At 37.9% G+C, this 16,231-nt stretch overlaps 1 protein-coding gene across 4 annotated transcripts in view; it reads right to left on the bottom strand.

Annotated features, from left to right (window-relative positions):
- Positions 1-16,231, bottom strand: part of NSD3 (nuclear receptor binding SET domain protein 3) — a 92,132-nt gene that overhangs the window by 61,357 nt on the left and 14,544 nt on the right. The window lies entirely within an intron of this gene.

The following is a 16,231-nucleotide window of genomic DNA, read 5'->3' as shown; positions in this document are numbered from 1 at the left end:
ATATTTAAAATAGAGTTTACTCTGTGACTTGCTTATTCAACTTAAAAATACAACATAGATAGCTTTCTACATCAGCATGTATAGATCATTTCCATACATACTTCATATTGCACGGTAAAAACCTGTAGACTCTACCATATTTAACCATTTGTGTACTGACAGTCATTTAGTTGCTCACAACTGTTTGATACTATAAGTAGGTCTATAGGAAATTTTCTTGACACTGTATCTTTATGCACATATGTATCCCTATATGAAAGATTTGAAATTAGCTACTGCAAAACTGTTCTGTGGGCTGTACTATATAAATTTACACTCATACCAGTAGTGAGTAGGGATGCCTGATTCCCTACACTCTTGCCAGTATCTAGTTGTTTTTAACCAGTGGTATAGATGGCAAAATCATCTTTAGTTTTACCCAAAAAAAAAGACATGTCAAGACCTATATACTGGTGACTCTGATTCAATCAATCTGGGGTGAGGCCTAGAGCATGAGTATTTCAGGACCACATCCCAGCTGACACTGACGCACACTCTTGGTTGGGTCACTGCATTATACTCTTACAATTCCTGCACCTCCTCGAGATGTCTGAAGATGCCCACATTGTGTAACAATGTTAAAATCTAAATAAGCATGTATTAGGAAATGCTCTAAGATCACTCTGCTTTGCCATAAGGTTTGACAGGTCTACATCTTGGGACAAAAGTTTAACGGACAGTCCAGATATTATTTTGAAAATCCTATAACCATTTCTTCTAAAAAGCTCTAAGGCAAAGAGGATTTCACTACTGTATCAAGTCTGAGGGTCTGACTGTAGCTGCAGGAATACTGGGAAGAGGATTCTGATGCTACAGCCCAGTTCAATTCTATGATCAATTAATAATGTCCACCATCTTGGTTCTAATAGGATTTGCCATCATGATAAAGCAAGTAACCCAAAACAACAAAGGGAAGGAAATGAAAGCTAATGATACACTTTTCAAGGTGAATCCAATTAAACAGCTGTTGTTTATTCTGCTGTTAGCAAATGGAAACAATTTTAGAAGTTCTAAAACTGCAAATCAATGAGTACGAGCGCGTATAGGAAATCAAACTGCTCTTATTGCTCCACAGTGGAGTGGGGGCAGGGCCAGGGGGCATTCCGGAGCATGCCTGTTTTTTTCAGCATCTACCCTGGGCCAAGCACTTTATATATATCTCATTTAATCCTCATGACAACTCTGTAAGACAGGTACTGTGACTCCTGGCTCACAGGTAAACAAACAGCTTCAGAGGGGTCAGGTGGCTTGCCTAAACCACAATGCCAAGCAGGCAGAATTAGGATTTGAACGTAAGCATGTCTGACTCTAAAGCCCAAGATTTTCGCCCCTATGCCGCTTCCACCTTCCTCAGCTGTAACTTCTCAGAGGATGTGTTTCTTCTGTTCACTTACTTTATTCCTTGGCCACTGTCAAAACAGCAACTAACTATTCTATAATGACCACCGCTAACACTTAAAGAGCGCTCAGTACATGCCAGCAGCCATTCTGAGTGCTCTACGTGCAGTCCTACATTCAGTCTCCCAACAGCCTTCAACTAGACATTAATATTAGTCCCATGATGGATGAGGAAACAGAGGTAAGAGAGGTTATGACTTGCTCAAGTGCGCAAGGCCAGTCATTAGCCGAAGGAGCTGGGATTCGAGCCAGGCGGTCTGGTTTCACAGTCTGTGATCCTAACCAGCATACCAAACTGATAAAGCTGACACAGGTTAGAAATCACTTCTTCACATACAGCTTAAGAATCGAGACATTACCCTAATATGACCCTTGGCAAAAATGTATAGCTCATAGACACTAGAAAGGTGTATTCTAAAATTCTGTAAACACACACGGGGCAACTATACAGGTGGAATTCAAAAGTTTTTCAAACTTCCAACTTGAAGCAAGTTAAACACCGACATTTCACAAGATGCAACCTGTTTTTGGTTCTCACAACTGTCATACACAAGATTATCTTCTAGATAGTCTCCCAAATTATAGTCTACAGAGGTTTTCAGGCATATGTATTTAGAGACTAAGATTTCTGATGTTTTTGATTTAGTTCCAAACACAAACTTCCTAGACGTTGGATATTTTCACCCTCTCTTCCTTCCTCTAGCCCTAGAACCAAATATTTCATTTTAGTTTGAAGAAATAGCATTATCATATTACAATTATCATATAGGGGTTTACAATTACACAGTGTTTTATATGCATTCCGTTTTGGGGAGGTTTGGGAAAGAAGGTAATTAGGTTCGTTAATTAATTAATTAATCAGTTTTTACAGAGGGACTGGGGATTGAACCTAGGGCCTTGTGCATGCTAAGCACACTCTAGCACTGAGCTATCCCTCCCTGCCATATGCATTCTTACTTGATCCTCAAAACAATCCTGTAAGGCTAATGGGGCAGGTGTTAGCTTCATTTTTCAGATAACTACATTGAATATTTGAGTTGCTGAATTTCCCAAGACTACAAAGCTAATTAGTGATTAAGCCTGAAAAAGAATCAATCTCTTAGCTTCTAATCCTGTGCTCCTTCCCACAATATCTCACTGCCAGAGAGCATCCAACTACCCCAAGATAACATACTATAACCTTAGGTGTCATACGCTCAAAACTCAACAGACTGTCCTTTCCCTAACTCAGCTTTCAGACTACCCCAGACTAGTCACTGCTCCCACTATTTGTCTAGCTTCCCAGGCTAGAAGCCCCAGGTTCCTAGGTGCGGCTTCTTCCCCCTCCGGTAAGCCATAAAATGAATCACCGGACAAAGCCGGTAGTGTCTTCCTTTGAAATCTCTCTGACTTCTTGATCTCTACATCATGTCAGGCCAGGCCCTTTTCAGCACCTTATCCTGGAACTGCAACAACTGATTTCCTAGATATTTCTCACCTCTGACTTCTTCCTGCACAGCAGTTAGAGGATGCGTCCCGAAACCAAACTTCAATAAATCGATTCCTAAGACACTAAAACTCCATAGTCTATCAAGTCCCTTCCATGCCTTTCAAACTTTTCCATAACCTGACTTTTCCCACAAACCCAAGATGCATGTGCATCAATGAACTTTTCTGAGAATCTACTGGGCCAGCTATCTATAAACTGTGGCTTCACTCGTATATTACACTTCGTTTAATCCTGTGAAGCAAAGCATTAGTCCCATTTTACAGATGAGAAGGAATGGAGCGCAAAAAGATCAAGTGATTCGCCCTTAGCCACGTGGCCAAGAGAAGCTGAATAAGACAGTGGAATCAGATCTCCTGACTCCACCACTTGGTACACGGCGGCTACCTCATGATCTGCAAACTATCCAAACTCCCCATTTTTTACCAATATGCTCCATGCTCATAATCCAAATTTCTGTTTGACAGCTTCTCTCATAACTCACAAGCATCTTAAATACCTAATAAAGAACTCTTAGTTTTAATTTTACTTAAAATATGTCCTTACCCCAGTCTTTCCTACGAGAAAAAAGATGAAACCTCCACCTATCAGCTGCCCAAGCCAGAAGCCCGGGAATCACGACACATCCCTTCCCTTGCTCCTACCTGCGTCCAGTCAGTGAACTCCCTGAGTCTTACCTCCAAAGGGCATGTCTCACTTCTGTCTCTCATTCCGTCTCTCCTGCTCCTCACACTAGTCCAAGCTCCTCGCCTGGTCTACTCCACAGCCACTTCCCCAGTCTCCATGCTGGTCCTGCCTCTAAAATCTATTTCCCCATATAACAGCCAGTCACCTTTTAAAACTTATCCAGTCACGTGACTACCGCTCAAAATATGGCAGGGAAAATGAACATTGTGGATGACTCTCACGAATGTCATTTTGAATTAACTAAGCCAGACACAGTGATTCCACTTACACAGTGCACGGTGCGATTTCATTTACATAAGGTTCAGAAACAGGATAAAGTTAAAACTAAATGTGTAGTTAGCTGCCAGAAGAGTGGCTGCTTTTTTTGAAGAGGGTGCTGTAAACACAACAGGGGGACTGTAGGGATTTTTCTGAGCTACTAGTTACATTTAATTTATTGATCTAGATGGTAAATATATGATTTACTAAAATAAGCAAAAATAAAGAAAAAAACCTTCAATGCCTTCCCAGAGTATCTAGATAAAATCCAGGCTCCGCACCACTGCAGCAGGCCCCTGCACGGTCAGGCCTCGGTTTACCTTTCCAGAGTCATCTCCCAGCACTCCCCGCTGCAAGCACTGCATTCCAGCCTCAAGGGCTTCTTCTCAGTTTCTCAAATGTGCCAATCAGGGTTTTCACATGTGCCGCCCCAGCTGCTATCAGGGTTTTCCCATGTGCTGCCCCAGCTGCCTGAACACCTATATTCTCTCGGAGAGAACTTCCGAGGTCCTCTGCTCATTCCCTCACTGAGCCTGTGTTTTGTCCTTTGTACTGACCATAAGATGCGTTATACAGACATGTGTTTGCCTTCTTACTGTCTGTATCCCTCATTCCACTGCATGCTCTACAGGTGCAGAACCATGTATGTATTATTCAATGCTGGACACTCACTACTGTTCAATTAATAAATGAATCAAAGAGTCCCTGTCCTCAAAGGGCTTAAAACTACTACACCTCCACTGACCGGCAGCATTTCTGGGGATGTTAGCCTATAATGTAACTTAACTTACCCACTAATCCCTTATTTGGTAAAAATGTGTTATGCTTATTGTAAAAAACAAACAAAACATTGGCACCCATAATTACGCGGTCAACCGATCTTCTACAAAGGTGCCAAAGAGACAGGATGGTATTTAACACATGGGGCTGGAACAAATAACTGGATATCTATGTGGAGAAAATGAACCTCAATCCTTACTTTATATTATACCCCAAAAATTACTAAAATTAGTTCATAAGCCTAATGCTAAAGTCAAAACTTCTAGAATAAACATGGGAGTAAACATACTGCTAAGTAAGACAAAGATTTCTTAAACAAGACACAAATACCATAAACTATGAAAGAAAAAGATTGATATCCAGAGTGTTTAAAAAAAGTTTTTTAATAACATTAATTTTTTAATTAAAAAAAGATGAATAAAATGGCATTCAAAATTAAAAATTCTTGCTCTTCAAGAGATACTTAAGAAACACAAAGGTGAGTTATAGGCAGGGAGAAAATATTTGCAAAACATGTGTCCATCAAGGTGGGGAGGATATTGCTCAAGTGGTAGAGCAGGCACAAGGTCCCAGGTTCAATACCCAGTACCTCCTCAAAAAATCTAATCACCCCCCCCCCAAAAAAGAACCGATGTTTAGTTGAACATGTGTCCAACAAAGAACATCCTTACATCCTGACATTCTAGGACATGGGGAGAGACCTATTAAGGGTTTCTGAGCAAAAATGAGGCAAGAGAAATGACAGTTTAAGTATTCGTTACTCCACAGGTTGCTTACTAAATGCAAACAGGAAAATGTACAGTAGAGAGACGTGGCAGGCCTCATTTCAATAAGTGGTTAGGTACGGCAACACCAGAAGTGGGACTGACTGGCCTCATGGTGTGAGTCAGTAACACATCATCATCTCTGCAGTTCTCTTCCCCGTGCTCAAACTGAACCTCAAAATGGGGAAACAATTAGGCAAATCCCAAACATCGGACCTTCTCTCAAAAAACTGGCCTGGGCTCTTCAAAAATGTTACAAAAAACCAAAAGGTGGAAAGACTATTTTATACATATTTATTTATTTAGGATAGTAACACTATTCTGTCTATATATATTCAGAATAGAAAGACTATTCTCTCCCTCTCCCTCTCTCTCTCTATATATATGTATATTTTAATGGAGGTCCTGAAGATTGAACCCAGGACCTTGTGCATACTAAGCATGCGCTCTACCACTGAACTATACCCTCCTTCTATATTTTAGAAGACAAGATAAACAACCAATGCAATGCGTGAACTTTCATTAAGTCCTGGATTTAAATACACACAGATTAAAAACTACATTTTGGAGAAATGCATATTTAGAATATGAACTCGTTATTAAACAATGGAGCTATTAATTTTCAAGGGTATGGTAACAGTGTTCTGTTTATATATGAGAATGTATCTCCTTATTCTTAGGAGAGCTATGCTGAAATATTTAAAGTGTCATGGGATCCACAACTTTCAAACAGTTTAGGATTTAAAAAGTACATATACCTAAAATAAAACAAAGGAAGCAAAATGTTAACCAGTTAGCTAACCCAGGGGTTGTCTGTAATATTCTTTTAACTTTCCTAAAGGTTTGAACATTTTAAAAGTTAAATGTTGGGAAAAAATAAAAATAAATAATTTAGCTAAAGGGTTGAAAGAAGTATTGAAAAGAAAAAGTAACCGCTTCTTAGGGTGGTAAAAGCCCGCATTAAATCCTGACAGCATATTCTGACCAACTAAGCCAAATGGTCCACATTATCACATTTTCTAGTAAGTCTAAGCACGAATAGAGCCATGCTTTTTCATATTCTACCCCCAAATAATACAATAAAGCAGTTTTGATAATTTTAAAAAAGGTGTTTTAGGACTAAAACTAAATTCTTTTATATAGTGATTCTGTACGCACTGGAGTCTGGCAGCTAGTCTTCAAACAGCAGATGCACCAAGTGACAGGACAGTCAGGAGGCGCTCCAGTGAACACTGTGTTGAGAGAATCAAACTGCTAGGTTCAGAACTCAGATCCAAGGCTTACTAGCTATGTGACTTTCAGTGACTTCATCTCCCTAAATCTGTTTTCTTACCCAGAAACTGTGGCTACTCTGTCTACCTGTGCAGCGTTGCTGTAAGAAGTAAGAGGTAATCCCCGAGCGGAACTTGGGACAGTGCCCGGAGTGCCACCAGAGCCCAGGGTCTGCTGGCTGTTAATTCTATTATCCTTCAGTGCAACGCTGGGCTCACAGAACCTGTGAAACCCTGACCTCAGATCTGAAGGCATTTACAATCTCTTTGTAAATTAAACAAGACAGGATTTCATGGGCAAGAGTCATAAAATAGTAGTAAACAATGCAAACAAGTTAAACAGAAGGGGACCAGGAATTAAACTGCATGCCATTACAATTGTAACAGACATTTGAGAAGAGTGTTCACTAGGGAAGGAGGCATTTAGGCCACGGAAGACAGGTAGGATGTGGAAGCTGGGTGTTTCTCACCCACAGATTTTAAAACTACTGGGCAGAGGCCACCAAAACTCTCACACCTTTGGTACTAATAAACCCCTGATAAAGATGGTAGGTCTGAAAGTTTCTGCATTACTAAGGTAATAACAATACTGACTAGCATTTGAGGACTTACCACGTGTCAATACTGTCCTAAGTGTTTTTGTTACATTATCTCACTTCTCATAACACCTCTTTGAGGAAATGCTATCACTACCCGCATTTCACTCCTGAAAAACGAAGGCCAACAGATTAAGGGACGTGCCCACAGTCAGACATCCTGTTAAGGGAGGACCCACACCCAGGCGGTCGGTCCCACAGCGCTGGCCTCTGACAGTAATCTCACTCCCACAGCCCCTGAGTATGTGACACGAAGGCTCACTTGACATTTCACACTTCCCAATCCAACTCCCTAGGGCTCTACCATGTACTTCCAAGTAAGTGAAACCACCACGGACAAATAATTTAGGACAAACTCTTCCTCTGACCAATGTTTCTAGGTTTGTTTGTTTTTTTTTAAAGATGAAAGAAATCAATAAATGAAAAAAGAAAATCAATGAATGAGTTTTTTCACTTAAGTTTGATGAAGCTGTTCACTAGACATTTTTAAAGGAAAAAAGTTGAAAATTACCAACTGAAGCTTTAGGTCATTCATTCATTTATTCACCAACTTATTCATGAGGGGAGTGATAACAGAAAAGGTACAGAATCCTTAAATCAATCTTAGGTACAGAGTTAAACAAAAGGAAGCATATCATGTTTCACATGAACAGCTTAGGTTATAAATACCAACTAAGTATTCATCATGTGTTAAATGTATATTCTAAGTCACTATAACAAATTCTTCAAATGAACAATGCCCTTTGGTAGACCGTACATATTGTTGGATTCCAGTTTATAGAACTACATGCTATTCATAGCAGCACTATTTACAATAGCCAAGACAGGGAAACAGCCTAAATGTCCATCAACAGATGACTGGATAAAGAAGATGTGGTATATTTATGCAATGGAATACTACTCAGCCATCAAAACAGACAACATAATGCCATTTGCAGCAACATGGATGCTCCTGGAGAATGTCCTTCTAAGTGAAGTAAGCCAGAAAGAGAAAGAAAAATACCATATGAGATTGCTCATATGTGGAATCTAAAAAACAAACAAACAAACAAACAAAGCATAAATACAAAACAGAAACAGACTCATAGACATAGAATATAAACTTGTGGTTGCCAAAGGGGTGGAGGGTGGGAAGGGATAGACAGGATTTCAAAATTGTAGAATAGACAAACAAGATTATACTGTATAGCACAGGGAAATATACACAAGATCTTATGGTAGCTCACGGAGAAAAAAATGTGACAATGAATATATATATGTTCATGTATAACTGAAAAATTATGCTCTACACTGGAATTTGACACAGCATTGTAAAGTGATTATAAATCAATAAAAAATGTTAAAAAAAAAAAAAAAGAACTACACGCTGTGCTATTTTCCTGTTTAACACCAGTTTCTTCTCAATAAGAAAAAACTTTTTATTATAGATCAAAATTCCTCATATTAATATCACTATTCAGGCTTTCTGGAATCAGAATTAGTTTCAAAGATGTCATATAAATTATCTATTTCTATCTTTAGCTCCAATAATACATTCCTTCAATACATTCCCAGGTTGCTTAATTTGTAAATCTAACTGCATCACTTTCCTGATTAAAATCCTTCAGCGATTCCTAGAAAAAGTCAAAGCACTTTGGCTAACACAGCATATAAGGCCCTCCAAGCAAGGCCTCCATCTACAGCTTCAACTTCAAGTCACTTCTGTACACGAGTAATGTTAGATTAATGTTATCTCCTATGCCTAGGGTTTTCAATGTTAAATTAATGTAATCCCCTATGCCTTATACGCCCTTCTATGCTTTTTTTTTTTTTTTCAGCCTGACTTTTAATCATCTTTTGAACTCAGGAAGTCATTTCCAAGAAGTTGTCACTTAAGTTCTAGGCTAGTCTGAGTAACTTTCCTCTGTATTCCTAAGATACACTATGCATACCTCTTAGAATTAATCATGAAACAGTCTGTTTGTGCAACTTTCTTGAGAGCAGGAAGTAATTTTATTCATCCCTATGCTCCTAGAACCCAAAGCAAAGGCTCAGGGCTTAATGAATCTTTTAAACTGAACTGTGTAAACTTAAGGGAGTTATTACATATAAATGAAATGATTTAAAGAGTTGCTGAGGATCTTCCCAAGAAGAATGCAAGATAATATAAATGCAACTATGGCCTCCTCAGGAATATCCTTGGCAAAATCTGATTGATAACTACTCACCTAGCCACTACTGAGATTCTCCTTAATTCTGGGCTATCCTCCCCTGCAAGGCCTAAAGCCCCAAGAGACTGGCATCAAGTCAAATGAATTTCCAGAGAGAGTCTATTAACCCAACAAAAGGCCAAAAGATATCAAAAACTCTATGTAAAACCCTAATGTTATTACTACTGTGGATGTGAAATTCAGAATGTAGAAGCTCTCAAAATACAATTTTCATAGTCATATTAACTGAACTGGCATGAACATCAATTCTTATTTTCCAAACCTATTCCAGTAATTCTAACCAATCACACTAAAATACAAAGCAGACTTGATACATAAACACTAGAATTTTTACAGAGAAAGAAAAATAGTGGAAAATAACGTGATTCCCACAACACAGAGGAAGAGGGTGGTCTTCTTTCACCCAGGATAAACAAGGGATCCAGATGTTTCTTTATGTGAACTGTTACAAGAAACATTTCTCAAGGTTTATGATAAATCCACAGTCTGTGTGTGTTTCTATAGTAACAGGAATGGAGTACACGCAGACAGTCTACAGTAATGAATCAGCTATGCTGGTTCTTGAAAACCTGGCATTTTTAACTGGCGAATTCTGTGGCAAACATTTAAAAAAAATACATAATGTTCAAAAATTAAACGGTCATTTCGTTTTAAAGCAAAAAACAGAAATTCAGTACATAAAGGTAAGCTTAAGTATACATTCTTTGTGGCATATTAGAGAAAGCTATCAAATATATTCATATACTGATTTCTAACTGAATGATTACTAATATTTGAAAATCAGGCCCTGTATTTGAAATCAATTCAATATACACACACACATACCCCTCCAAAAAACCACTTCAACTACGACTCATACTTAATGACAGAATATGAAGATTTCCGGATGACAGCGTCAAGGGAGATTTTCATTCTACTATTTTTCCCCCCAAATCTACACCAAGAAGAAAACGGTAAGAGGAGTTTTGTTTTGCTTTTTTTAATATGGTCTATTATTTTCAGTACATAGGTTTGAGAGGGTGAGACCAGAACCTCTACAAAGTAAAAACTTGAAAAAACATTCTATATAGGAAGAATGCTAAAATTCCCTAATGCCAGGATTTTAAGAGAGTCTATTCTTTTTGGTTCTGTGTTCTATTCATATTTTAATCTAATTATATGATCAGAGTGATCCTTCGGCAATAAGCTATAAATTCTGTATTGCCTATTTTGGCTTTAATTTAAAAATTGTTTTAATATAAAAATTGTTTAATTGATAGTAATGTAATAACAAAGGTATATTGTTTAAAAAAAAGAACAGAGGTATATTATTTTGTTATATCTATTTTAAAACTGTAAGTAATTCATCCTTTTTGGAAGTAAATTAAGAGATAAATATTTTTTACAAGCCCAAACACACACCTTTAAAAATCAGCAAACATAAAGTGCTACTAAGTATGAACAGGATATAAGTTATGCTAAAATTCATATTCTTCCTTCACGAGCTTTTCTATATTTTAACTTCATCACAGACACACAAAAATTGGGGCTGGAGGTTACGGGAAAAAAAAGAAAAAAATCAATCACTTGGTTCTAAGAACCTAATCATATCTCTACAGCACAAAAAGGAAAAACAGTATTTACTTTTTATTTGTTAAAAGTAGCTAGAATTCATGGCATCTAATCTGGCTCTGTTATAGACAAAAAACAATAACTGAATTTGACACAGTGCCTACCAACTCAATGTCAATCTTCAAACAAAATGGATCCTACTTGAAAATGTTTAATCAAGGAAACACAAAGTTACAAATGGAAGTGGTGTTGCATTTGTTTTTAGATTATTTTATCTTTTGAGAGAACTGAAACCACAGAAGTTTACAAGATTTAATATTTATTCACAAACAAAATACTTTTAAAAACATTCAGGTGGTACACAGCTGGTACTTACAGCTACCTATCCACAGCTGTAACTATAATGGTGTAGAAGAAATTATTTCTAACTGAAATTGGGCATTTTCTCTCAATTTGTTAAATTCCCATGATAATATAAATGCTGGGACTTCTGAGACTTTGAGGCTGCCATATAATGATATTAATTCTATAGATACTTAACAAAATTTTAGTTTCCTTATGACTTTTTAATGAAAATTTAAGGATGTCAGAATGAAGCAGTTTGAAAAGAGTGCTGGTTAATTTCTGAATCATTTCAAGAGGTTTACTACCATTCTGATTGAGGCTAACTCTTTGAAAGTTTAATGCTATGATTTAGGGGAAAACATTTTCATTTCTGAACGATTTTTTCAGCAATTATACTAATAAAAGATCAACTCTCCAAATGACACAAAAGGCTTACAGTATTTTAGTATGTTAAATAAATGTTCTATATTAGTAAACCTTATCTGGGTATCTTGACTTAAAGGTACTTTCCGAGGTAGCCTTTTAAAAAGAACTCTAAGCTGCTGACTAATTTCTGGGTTAAACTGGAAAGTCTGCTTGCTTTAAAAAAAAAATAAACAACTCAGGAGAAAATACAGTCCCTTTATATTGTCATGTGACTTTACTCATTTATCCACCAAGATAAAAAGGAAATCATGTCACTTTTATACAGTTACTGATAACATGTATCCAAATCAAAGTAGTCTTACTCCATTTATATCTAATAAACTCAAGATGTATCAACAGAAGATACCCTTCTAGAACAGGATTTGTTACATGACACTTACTCATTAAGCAACAAAGCAAAATCATAAAGATTGGTGATGCTCTTCAATAAGCAGAGAAATAAAATGTGAACTTGGTGCTTAAACAATAAAAAACAAAACACAAATAAATACTGGTATGACTTTCTCTTCTTGCTCCCCACTAACATAGTATTTTTGTCCTATTTTCTTAAAGACACAGTCATATTTCTACAGAATGCTCTGCTAATCTATCAATTTTACTCAATTTAAATAAGAGTGCTGTCACCAAAGGCTACATATTGCATGATTCCACTTATGTGAAATGTCCAGAACAGGCAAATCTGTAGAGACAGAAAAAAGATCAGGGGCTAGGGGGAGGAAGGAGCGGAGGCTGACTGCTGCTGGGCACGGGCTCTCTTTTTGGGTGATGAAAATGTTCTGGAATTAGTGGTGATGGCTGCACAACCTTGTGAATATACCACAGAACTGCACACTTTAAAAAGGTGAACTGTATGGTATGTGAATTATGTCTCAAAAAAAATGCTATAAAAGAAATCAAGAAAGTGCTTGCATAAGCTTCTCAACAATAAAGTCTACAATATCCATTCAAAGAATTACTGGTTTGTATACACCAGTGTGCAAATTTACTTGAAGTACACAGCCTTCCACTTATTAAGACATGGGAATTAAAAGATGAGGTGCTGGGAAAGCAATAGACCAGCAAACAAAATAAGCTCCCGGACAGAGGACGCAAGCCTGAATGGGGAACTTGGAACGTCACAGAAGACACATGCAGATTAGTGAAGAAAGGACAGAAGATTCAAAGCATGGCAGTGGGACACTGTTTACCCATATGCGAAAAAAATTAGATCCTCACCATATCACGTATCAGCTCAGGTGGGTTAAAGACCAAGTACAAAAAGTAAAGCTTAAAAAACTATTAAGAAAAAAACAAAACATAAAATGGAAGCAGATCATTATGAACACAAGGTGGGGAAGGATTTCTTAAATAACAGAGTACAAAACATATCCATTAATGAAATCAATGATACTGTAAAAAATAAAAACACAAACTGTATGCCAAAAGTTAACACAAACAAGTGAAAAGAAGGCTCCAGCCTGGAAGAAGATAAACGCAACACATAAAATGAAGCTGGGTTCTGCCCTCCAGCTTTCTGCCAAATCTCCTCAATTCTTGTGATGTTCATTGGCTGAGCCGTATCATTTCTCATCGGAGTTAGAGTAACAACTCCAAACTGTTCTCTCTGCTTCCAGAGTTGTCTCCAATCTGCTCTCTGTAGCATTGACAGTACTTAAACAGAAAAAAGAAAACCCCTCACACTTAGTAACTTCCCTTGGTTCTCCATGCTTTAGGACAAAATCCAAAAAGCAAAAGGCCTTCTCGATTTGGCCCCGCCTACCTGTCCAGCCTCCTCTCCTCCAGCTTAAGCTTTCCCACCTTGCGAAGCCTCTCCAGACACCCCCACCCTCTGAAGCCAGTCATACCAGCTCACCCGTACTCTACCATAGCACTCAGTACATTGTAGGGGGCCACCTTGTCCTAAACAAAGGGGGTATGTGCGTAAGTGAATATGATCTCAAAACATCTGTGTAAGAACTCATAGTAAAATACTTGATTATATCCATTCTGGATACCAGCTGCTGCCTTTAATTGCCCTGTGTAGGCTGAGACATCACTGGGCCGAGATTCCTGCCAGCTCCTCCCTCCTTCCCATTCTGCTGCTGCTACATCGGGAAGGAGACCAGAAGTTGCAGCCAGGTTTTCCCCAGCCCTAATCTATACAGGCTTCTTTAAGAAAACAAATATGTATTGAGCACCTACTATTTACGAGACACTGGCCTAAGCTCTACAGTTGTAGAGCTGGAATCATACAGCTGCATTATTTTTGCAGAGAGAAGAGCAATAAAGGGGAAGTCCTGGAGATGAGACTCAGTAAGATTCATTTATTCAATTCATATTGAGTGCCTGTATTATGTTTGGTCCTAAGTACTATAGATAAAAGATGAGCAAAGACAGAGTCCCCATGGACAGAAAGGGGCAAGTGCTCTGGATGAAAAAGGAAAACATCCAGGGTTGAGAAGCTGGGGGATGCGGCATAGAAAGAGCATTCCGGGGGCCTCAGACATTTCAGGCCTAGGAAACAAAAAGCCCTAACCTGTGGCAAGGGAGGGGAACTCCTTCACAAAGACCTACATTAACCATCGCCTAAAATTGTTTTAGTTAAGAACTTTCTTGGCTTCTTAGTATCACATCTTCCAAATGATCTAGATTATTAGAAGGGCCTTTCTTGACATGTTGCAGAACCAAATCACAAGCATTTGATAGAAGCACACTACATAATTCAGGGAAATAAAAATAACTGAAATGGCAGAGAATATGGAAAGACATGGGACCACCTCATCTCTGAAACCCCAGGCCAACCCCAGTGGCTAGTACAACATCAATAAACAAATCAATCACAAACAGAAGGGAGTATCACAGTCAGGGGCCATAGGGCTGGATTCACAATGGAAGTACATTAACATGGCCTAACAGCCAGTAGTAACTAGCATTACTGAAATGCCACAGGCTGTTAGCAGCATGCATTTAGAACTGACTGTATAGACTGCTTTTTCCTTCCCAAAAAGATCACAAATAAAGCTAAAAAGTATCTGCACAATGATCATATGTCCAACACAAAACCAAACTAGCAGCAGGTAATCAGGTCACTAAGAGGAAACAAAACAAAATGAAATTTCCCCAATTATTTTTAAACTTCTTCAAAAGTTTAGTATTTAATCTTATTATATTTTATTCAGTAATATTTTCATCAGAATTAAATGAGAGCAGAGGATTTTTTTTTGAGTGCTGGGAATTCAGAGTATAAACACATCACATGAAAATCACTGACAAGAAACGGTTTCCCCAGGAAACTTTAAATATTTATGTAATCACATTTAATATGAAGCTCTCTACCATGAATCTAGTAATTCTACAGGCACATATAAACTATTAACATATTAGGGTTCATATTTTCCAAAACAGTAGTTGTATTATGAAAAGAAGCTTCGTCTTTCGTTCAGGGTATAAAACCCGCAGGCAGTACTAACGGGGTTAAGAGAAACTGTCACAACATTATCGCTGTTGAGTTTAATACATAAGGAGACTCTGAAATTCTAATAAAATGACTTCTCTTTCTTTGAATCATTTATAGACTAACACAAACCGGTACTAAACACAAAGTCAATGTGTATTAGAGTGCCAATCTGTACTTGAGATTTGAGGCATCTTTGAGCAACTTCAACGTTCAGAGACTTGTCAAATGGGTTCAGATTTCTGAAGTTCATATTCATCTTTAATTTCCAAAGCAAAGGGCAGCAGTGCCTTCTTAGGTCATGGAAAAACCAAACAACCAACAAAACAAAACTACTTCACTTCCAGCAAAGGTACTGCGTACTCATGTTTTGCTCACTACGGTACTGCTATCCCCAGCACAGTAAGGGAATGGAAAAGGCTGCTAAATGAATAGGGATGGCAAAAAGGACAAAAGGGAATTAGAACAGCTATTTTACTTAATTTTCATTTCCAACCAAGTAATGAAGACAGCAGAAAATGTGTTCTGGCTATCAAACTACAGTCAAAAGGACAGCCCCAAATCACTGCATTATTATTGGCCATAAACAGGACTTAAACTTCATAATCTAAAATTATGTAGATAATTTCAATGTGTAACTGTTTTGGAAACCTCATCAAACCACTGTGTTATACTAATCTCCAAAATTACTAACACTTCCCAAGAGCCAAATATGAGTTACCAAATCAAGTTTCATCTTTAGTATCTGGACTTTATGTAACCCACTGATCAAGAACTGAGCCAACATTCAAATATATGGTGAAGAATCAGACTAGGAAGGCAACACACTTATCAATGAGTTCACATTCTGAAACAAGGTTTTTCAACCCAGCAACACTAACATTTGTTGTAGGTAGGAGGTGCTGTCAAGTGCATTTAAGATGTTTAGCAGCATTCTGGATGCCAGTAGTACCACCCACCTGCCAGTAATAATAAAAAAAATCTCCA

Source organism: Camelus ferus, chromosome 26, assembly GCF_009834535.1.
Source record: "Camelus ferus isolate YT-003-E chromosome 26, BCGSAC_Cfer_1.0, whole genome shotgun sequence".
Taxonomy (NCBI): Eukaryota; Metazoa; Chordata; class Mammalia; order Artiodactyla; family Camelidae; genus Camelus; species Camelus ferus.
The sequence above is the reverse complement of the archived record's forward strand: the minus strand, read 5'-3'. Positions and strand labels throughout refer to the sequence as shown.